Below are 9,553 nucleotides of genomic sequence, written 5' to 3'. Positions count from 1 at the left end.
CACATTGTGAGATTGAGATAACCTTAGGCATTATCGGGATTTGCATACCTTCAATAATGCATGAATATTTGACCGCCAAAAAAAATTTGGAGGCGCTGGAAAAAGGCATCCTGTCGATTGTTCGAAAGAAATGCTCCAAAATTACGATCGCGGTGCTTCAAAACTCGTCTATGACATCATGACAGGTGACGATTCATGGGTTTAGGCGTATATTCCCAAAATTAAACAAAAGTCGACTGTTCAACTTCTGAAGAAGCGGTCGATATGTACAGAATGTGTGTCTTAAAAATACCTTAATCAGAGTGGCAAAAGTACTTCGACTTCAAACGCATGGGGAATATTTAAAAACAAAAAAAGAAGTAAGCGATTTTCGATTATTAATACTTGATTGTGTTCTCCAATGCCGAAATATAAAAGGCAATCCTCGTAAATGTAAAGGTATTGCGAGATTTATTTACCATTTCAGTCAATTAGGGTTCGTTTTTTGTGTTTACCGCGTGTGGAAGCAGGAGTTTCAGTGTATTCTAGAAAGGTAGAAAACATCCAATATCAACCGGATATTGGGATGGTGAATCGCACACCAAAGAGCGTTCGGAAATGTGTATGGTGACCACGGTTGCCACTGGAGCCAAGAATAATCTACCAAAATGTTGATAAAATTTTACCAAAAAAAAAAACTACCAAACAAAAAAATCTTATTTTGCAAAATTTTATTTCAACAGAAATTTTTCTCACAATTTTAATTCCATAGAAAATTTTCTCAAAGTTTTATATCGAAAGAAAATTTTCTGAAAATTTTATTTCCATAGATAATTTTGTCAAAATTTTATTTCTATAGAACATTTTCTCAAAGTTTTATATCTAAAGAAAATTTTCCCAAAATATTATTTCTAGAGAAAATTTTCCCAAAATATTATTTCTATAGAAAATTTTGTCAAAATTTTATTTCTATAGAAAATTTTGTCAAAATTTTATTTCTACAGAAAATTTTGTCAAAATTTTATTCCTATAGAAAATATTGTCAAAATTTTATTTCTATAGAAGTTTGTTTTTAAAAATTTTATTTCTAAAGAAAATTTTGTCAACATTTTATTTCTGTAAAAATGCTATTAAAATTTTATTTCTATAGAAAATGTTGTTAAAATTTTATTTCTATAGAAATGTTGTCAAAATTTTATTTCTATAGAAAATGTTGTCAAAATTTTATTTATATAGAAAATTTGGTCAAAATTTTATTTCTATAGAAAATTTTGTCAAAATTTTATTTCTACAGAAAATTTTGTCAAAATTGTATTCCTATAGAAAATATTGTGAAAATTGTATTCCTATAGAAAATATTGTCAAAGTTTCATTTCTATATAAATTTGTTTTTTAAAAAAATCTATTTCTATAGAAAAGTTTTATATCGAAAGAAAATTTTCCGAAAATTTTATTTCCATAGATAATTTTGTCAAAATTTTATTTCTATAGAACATTTTCTCAAAGTTTTATATCTAAAGAAAATTTCCCAAAATATTATTTCTAGAGAAAATTTTGTCAAAATTTTATTTCTATAGTAAATTTTGTCAAAATTTTATTTCTATAAAAATGTTGTCAAAATTTTATTTCTATAGAAAATTTTGTCAACATTTTATTTCAACAGAAAATTTTGTTTAAATTTTATTTCTACAGAAAATTTTGTCAAAATGTTATTCCTATAGAAAATTTTATCAAAATTTTATTTCTATAGAAAATATTGTGAAAATTTTATTCCTATAGAAAATATTGTCAAAGTTTTATTTCTATATAAATTTGTTTTTAAAAGAAATCTATTTCTATAGAAAAGTTTTATATCTAAAGAAAATTTTCCCAAAATATTATTTCTAGAGAAAACTTTGTCAAAATTTTATTTCTATAGTAAATTTTGTCAAAATTTTATTTCTATAAAAATTTTGTCAAAATTTTATTTCTATAGAAAATTTTGTCAACATTTTATTTCAACAGAAAATTTTGTCTAAATTTTATTTCTACAGAAAATTTTGTCAAAATGTTATTCCTATAGAAAATTGTATCAAAATTTTATTTATATAGAAAATTTTGTCAAAATTTTATTTCTATAGAAAATTTTGTAAAAATTTTATTTCTATAGAAATATTGTCAAAATTTTATTTCTATAGAAAATGTTGTCAAAATTTTATTTCTATAGAAAATGTTGTCAAAATTCTATTTAGGTTAGGTTAGGTTAGGTTAGGTTAGGTGGCAGCCCGATGTATCAGGCTCACTTAGACTATTCAGTCCATTGTGATACCACATTGGTGAACTTCTCTCTTATCACTGAGTGCTGCCCGATTCCATGTTAAGCTCAATGACAAAGGAACTCCTTTTTATAGCCGAGTCCGAATGGCGTTCCACATTGCAGTGAAACCACTTAGAGAAGTTTTGAAACCCTCAGAAATGTCACCAGCATTACTGAGGTGGGATAATCCACCACAGAAAAACTTTTTGGTGTTCGGTCGAAGCAGGAATCGAACCCACGACCTTGTGTATGCAAGGCGGGCTTGCTAACCATTGCACCACGGTGGCTCCCATTTCTATAGAAAATTTGGTCAAAATTTTATTTCTATAGGGATTTTTATCAAAATTTTATTTCTAAAGAAAATTTTGTCAAAATTGTATTTCTTTAGTAAATTTCGTCAAAATTTTATTTCTATAAAAAAATTTGTCAAAATTTTATGTCTTTAGTAAATTTTGTCAAAATTTTATTTCTTCAGTAAATTTTGTCAAAATTTTATTTCTATAAAAAAATTTGTCAAAATTTTATGTCTTTAGTAAATTTTGTCAAAATTTTATTTCTTCAGTAAATTTTGTCAAAATTTTATTTCTATAGAAAATTTTGTCAAAATTTTATTTCTATAGAAAATTTTTATTTCTGTAGGCAATTTTCTCAAAATTTTATTTCCATAGAAAATTTTGTCAACATTTTTATTTCTATAGAAAATTTTCTAAAAATGTTATTTCTATAGGAAATTTTCTAAAAATTTTATTTCTATACATAATTTTGCCAAAATTTTATTTCTTTAGTAAATTTTGTCAAAATTTTATTTCTATAGAAAATTTTGTAAAATTTTATTTCTATAGAAAATTTTCTCAAAATTTTTATTTCTGTAGAAAATTTTCTCAAAATTTTATTTCTATACATAATTTTGTCAAAATTTTAGAAAATTTTGGCAAAATTTTATGTCTATAGAAAATTTTGTCAAAATTTTATTTCAAAAAAATTTTTTTTAAAAATTTTATTTCTATTGTGTCAGCCGTGCTACAATTCTCAGTTTTCACCGTTTCTGGGAATGTTAATCTAACTGTTAACTGAAGAAAACTGACAAGAAAAGTTTTCCTCCATCATATATACTGAGCACAAACAATGTAAAATGAAAACCTCATCACAGCCACGGAAGCTTATTTTTTACTTGGGAATATTTGAGTTAAAAGGAGATTTATGTTGGCAATAAGCACACCGAGTGCTCAGTCTTCCCTCTTGACTCGATCTATCTAAGTCTATCCGCCGGTTTATTTGCTGCTCCTAAAGATTAGATGGTTGTCTTCGTCGATATGTTTTAAACCAACAGAATATTGGTTATATCTGGACCGCTAATATTATTCGTATGTAAAGTATCATCCATAGACACAAGAAAAAAAATTCTGTTTCAATCACGAAATTAATTGATCCAATTAATTTTTTAAATGAAATGTTTTCAATCACAAAAATGATAGTATCAATTAAAAAATTAATTGATACTATTAATTTTTGTGATTGAATTTTGTTTCAATTAAAAATTAGTTGAATCATTAAAATTTTAAATGAATATTTTTTAAAACTCAATTACAATTTGAATTGGAAAATCTTTCGTTGTTTTTTTTTCTGTGAATATTATATGGGTTAAAATTAGGATATATGTCATACGTAGGCTCTTATCAACCTCCATGTTCTTTATTGCTTGCCACTATATAAAACTAGGAAACCGAGTTAAACATCTTTCGCTTTTATTTTGCTAATTATAATTTATTCACTCACTGTATCAAAATCACTGAGGAATTAAAAAACAGAACACTCTCATCTCCTGTTATTAATCACATTTGTAATAACTTCTAATTTAATTCATAATTATAATGAATGTATATAAAAAATTACCTATGTTTCATTGAAACTTCTCTAATGTGTGATTTTGTTGAATGAAACCAAAAGCAAACATTTCCCGGAAATATGAACAAATTGTTAGAAATATATCACCACGTAATGCGACTTTATCATCGAGTTTTTATTTTGCTTAAGAATTACTCAATCATATGCGTGAACCTATTAATATCTTCATTATGCTGTGGTAGAATTATTCTATAAAAGGCATTTGTCTTTAAGAAATTGTATATAGTGCAGTATTGACATTTGAAACAAACGTGTTGGTTTGCTAGTGGAAGCTAAGTTTTAAATAAAAATGGTTTTCCTATGCACAAATCTGTGTATTATCAGGTAAATATAGTTAAACAAACATACTTTTCCTCTGTTGGTTAAGCTACACTTGTAGTTTAGTAAATGCATGGTTTTAAGCTGAAATCCAAAACAACTATAATAGTTTTTACAAAATTTAATTTCTGAAAACTTATATTTGTTTAGTTCTACTTGAGGTCATGGGAATAAAAACAAAACTGAAAACCCCTAAAAATTAAATGGTCATCAATGAAAATTTATTATTTTTATTTGGGCAGTAGAACGAAAAACAGATTGCATGTGAAGTCTCTCAAAAATTAAATCATGTCTTAACAAAAAACAAACAAAAAATTGAGAGTGATTTGTTCATAATGTTGAGGACGTTTTTCTCCAGGGTCTATGTGAGCACCCATAGAATACACGTGTGCTATAAATATAAATAGAATACTTGCATTATAAATCAATATTCTAGTGTCATATCGAAAATTGTATCTTTGATCTCTCATTTATTTAGTATACGTTTGGGGAACGTACGATTTATTTAATAGTAATCCTGAATTGGTGAATTTGCCGATTGGTAGGTGAACATATTTTTCAATTTAAAGTAGATCGAAGACTTTAGGATTTTTCAGATGTTTGTCGATATAAACCCGGAGATGATATGTGAAAACGTATTGGCTCGGTTGGCTCTTTACTTGACTTTATAAAGGGTAGTAGTAACGGATCCAGGATGTGTATATCCCATTGGCTGCAGTGTATATCGACTAAGGCCTTAAATCCATAGCGAAACTTCAAGACTGTAAGCCGAAGTCTCAGTGTTAGAAATTCTGGACGAAGTCCTAGTATTTGAGCAAGAGTTGACAAATTTTTCGGTTTGCAGATGATTTTGGACTTTGTTCGAATTGCTGATCCACCTTAACTTGGAATTCAAATTTTAAGTTGTACATTTAGTTTTATCGAAATCTGAAATCGACAAATAACTCATAAAAATGTTATTCTTGTTACATCTGCATGTGGGAGCCATCGTGGTGTATTGGGTAGCATGTTTATTTTGCATCGAAAGTATCAAGGGTTCCGTCCAGAAAAATACCAATTTTTGCCTGCAACTGCTGACATTCAATTTTACACCCATAGAAAAAATCATGAACGGCGTGGTCATTTCGAAACGATCCGTTCATGAAAGTGAATCATGAATCAAATTGAGAATAGACGGGGTCAATCTGACAACGTAAAAATGACACCATACGTTGTCAAAACAACAACCAGCGTTCATGATTTGAAAACGTAATGGTTACGAATTTATAAACAAAATTAAAAAAAATTTCTGCTACAGTGACTCGAACCTGTGTTGCCTGTACCATACGCGTTAACAGTCGCCTTAGCACCATAAGCGTAGGAAGGCCTCTGGGGAGGGGGCTTAGACCCCCCCAGAAAAATTTTGGCCCCCCCTAGAATTTGAAAACCTATTTACGATAGAAGTCAGATATTTATGAAATAAAGCTGTGGTTTCACTTATGATTTAGTTGAATAAAAAATAGTAATTGATATTAAAACTATTCTTTCATAAATTAATATCTTAATAATGCTGCAAAAAAGTGTCGCCAAAAAAGAAGTGAAAATGTACTTTTTGTGTATGGAAGTGGTACAAAATTGGCGGAGAAGCGATGAATGTAATATGAACTTGTCATAGAACGAATGTCTACCTTTTCAACAACCGTTGCAATGAATTTGCATCACTTCTTAAGGTGTGATCCGAATTCAGTGTTTTGAATGTGAATTAAAAATTTTGTGATATTTTCCCAAATAAATAATTTGTATACTTTTTAGGCATTCTAACGTTTGTTTGAAACGCTTTTTTTCAAATATTATCGATTTTTCTATAATGGATTTAGCATGTTTGTGGCCAAATTTGAATAATTTGTACCATTTTATTTATTCTTACTCTTTTTTTAAACTATTTGAAAAAAGAAAACAAAAAATTACGCATTAAAATATAAAAAAATGAAGTAAAAAAACTTCCTGTGTAGTTAAAATAGTTAACTTATATGTGAAGACATTTTTGGAAGTGCTTTTAAAGTTGTGCCTTTAGAACAACTCCTGATTTTTTGCTGGGAAAAGTGTGGAACTACCCTACGGGAAATGGATCAACCACAGAATTGGTACAGAACTACTCCCTGGAAGGGACCGTCCACTTTAACATGGACATGGACAAACTTACATTTTAGGACGCGTCTTGGACTCATCCCAAAGGACACGTCCTGGGACAATTTAGCAGGAGCAACCCATAAACAGGTCCTCAGGAACCAGTCTCGGACAAACTCTTAGAAATCTCTTTCAATTTGGGCTCCTAATCGAACCCGAAATGAAAAAAAAACAAAAGGTTATTCTGATAATTTCACTAAATGTGAAAATTTCAACTAACTGGAGCACAGGTACCAGTTCTGTGATAGGTCCGTCAGTGGCAAATTGCACCAATTTCCCGTAGGGTACTTTTAGTTGCTTTATTATAAATTGATTGTCGAGTTGTTTTGATGTCTATTTCTTTATTCAATTTTATGAAATAAAACATTAGTTGAACCATAAGTTCAGTCTATAAAGTTTTAGCTAGGGGGGCTATAGCCCCCCCTAGGAAAATTGTCTAGCTACGCTAATGCTTAGCACATTGCACCACCGAAGGAGTTGTCATAACAACGTCTAGCGATTATTTTAAGACTTTGCATGGCCAAAGAAAAAAGAATGCCGTTCATGAAATCGTGAAAGCCCGTGGACAAAATCGTGAACATTCCGTTTTAATTTGTTGTGAACGTTTCCGTCTCATTTTGACAAGGTCCGTTCATGATTGTGGGATTTTTTATTATTAGTGTAGCCATTGTGTATTTGACACCTATGAAATTTGTCCAAATCTATTTAAAGGAATCTGAATCACTATGAAATTGGTTGTACAATTAATTTTATAATCAAAATTACTTTTTATTCATTTCTGCTGTGAATGGTTATTGCTAAAATATATTTTGGCAGAAAGTAAAATAATTATAAGCATTTTTTTAAATTTACATATGTTAAATATATTTTCACCAATTGGTGGCCACATTTCGGTCGAAATGAGCTGACATTGACTATGACTATAAAAGTAGTCGGCGGCGCTATATTGTGGCTTCATACTCAGGTTCTGTCTCAGTTTCGGCCGAATGTCAAAAAGTTTATCCTCAAAACTTCTCTCAAAGTGGTTTCGCCATAATGGGAAACACCATTCGGACTCGGTTATCAAAAGCAAGTCTCTTGACATTGAGCTAAACGTAAAATGGGGCAGCATGCAGTGATAAGAGAGAACTTCACCACTGTTGTATCACAATGGACTGATTCGTCGAATCTTTTCTGAACCTGGCTCACACATGTTGGAACTTAAGGCCTTTCATTCTCACTTTGGAAATTTGTTTGATTTTTACTTGGAGATCTTTATATATTTTCCCTTTGGGATCTTATTTAATTATTAATTTGTCTAGTGGAAATCCTAGGAGATTTACGAACCTTATGCAATAAGTCCCTAAAATGAAAATCGAAATAAAGTCCTAAAAAGTTAAATAAATGCCGAACTTGGGGTCTTATGAATAAATGGCACAAAAAATTAAGATCCTTAAATAATAGTTCAAAGTGGACTAAACCAAGAAAAATCGAAGATTTTTTTTTTACTTTCAATACAATATTTGAGGACGTTTTTTAAAATTTGCTGTATTAATAGTCTCAAATTTTTTATTACATTATTTCTGTTTAAATGTTTGGGCCTTTAGGTCATTTCCAATTTTGGGTCCTTACTTCGGTGGGAGCTCTTGACCATGTTTTCATTTCAAAAAGCTATGATAGTCTAACATAAAGTCTTAGTAAATCCTATTAACTTTGTACCATGACGTATCTCTACGTAGCAGCACAAAACCCATGTTAGTATTATGACTTCAACGTAGCTTTGAGCGAACTCTGAGTGTTATAATTCATTCGCTCATTCACTGACTCCCTCACACACATACACTCGTCTGCTGCTTCCCACTGTACCCAGTCACTGTAATTGTAATGAATAATTAAAATGATGAAACATAAAAAAGTTTGGTTCATTTACAGTACTCATCATCATTTTTCTTTAACCTCCTTCGACACGTTTACCCTTTGGAAAGTAGGATAAATTTCTTTTGGGGCAAATTTTTGTGTTCTTCGTGGCCAGCAGGGTTTATAACCATCATTATCGTATATACCACCATATAAATGCACTTACTATTAACCTTTGGTCTTCGTTAATTTGTTATTTTGTAGAAAGAGGGAGCAATGTGGGGCTTTGTCATCCTTACTAATGTATCCTTGGTACATCAAAATCATTATCATACATCCATTCATCGTCTTGTCCTTGTCCTTGTCCTCAACCGTAGTGGTTCCTCCCGTGGGTCTGTCAATGTTTATTAAGAAATTTATTTTGATTTTTGTCCCCAACTTATGGCTCATTTAAAAATTTGTTCGAGGATTTATTGCATTTTTCATGAGACTTGACTCTAGAAGTCTCTCTACTGTGTGTCGTGTATAAGTGGAGGTGGACTATGGTCTCAAGGCTATTTGGGGAAAATTGTCTGTATTTTTTGTTTTTCGTTGAAGAGATGTAGGTAGACACATGGACAAACATTCGTTCGTATTTTGTGACCCCTAGAACAAACCTTTTGACATAAGCATGAGATGTTGGGTTCCGGTGTCTTTTTTCCATGGCACATATTTACACGTTCGTGTTTGGGTTTTCTATGTGTGTCAACGTGTATGCATTTGTGTGAATTGGGTGAATGCGGGTGTGTTAAATTGTAAATGTAGGACTCTTTATTATTTTAATTTATTACAGTGACGTGTTTGGCAATATGCGTACTCGTAACGTAGTCCGATTCTATATTTACTGTTTTTTTTTTTTGTAAGGCTGAGTCAGAACTCGACTTGTACTAGTCAGTATTTGGAGAGGTTACAAGATAATAAATATCCACCAAATCGTTTGGGATCTTTAACAGCTCAGAGTTTGTTTTATGAACTAAATGAAATTTCAAATTAAAAATTAATTGGTTATAGATT

At 30.2% G+C, this 9,553-nt stretch overlaps 1 protein-coding gene across 5 annotated transcripts in view; it reads left to right on the top strand.

The window, feature by feature from the left end:
* Nucleotides 1–9,553, top strand: part of Dhit (regulator of G protein signaling double hit) — a 109,157-nt gene that overhangs the window by 73,780 nt on the left and 25,824 nt on the right. The gene's annotated exons all lie outside the window — the stretch shown is intronic.

The sequence above is a fragment of the Haematobia irritans genome, chromosome 5 (genome assembly GCF_050003625.1).
Source record: "Haematobia irritans isolate KBUSLIRL chromosome 5, ASM5000362v1, whole genome shotgun sequence".
NCBI classification, from domain to species: domain Eukaryota; kingdom Metazoa; phylum Arthropoda; class Insecta; order Diptera; family Muscidae; genus Haematobia; species Haematobia irritans.
Note: the sequence above shows the minus strand (reverse complement) of the source record. Positions and strands in the feature narration are given on the sequence as shown.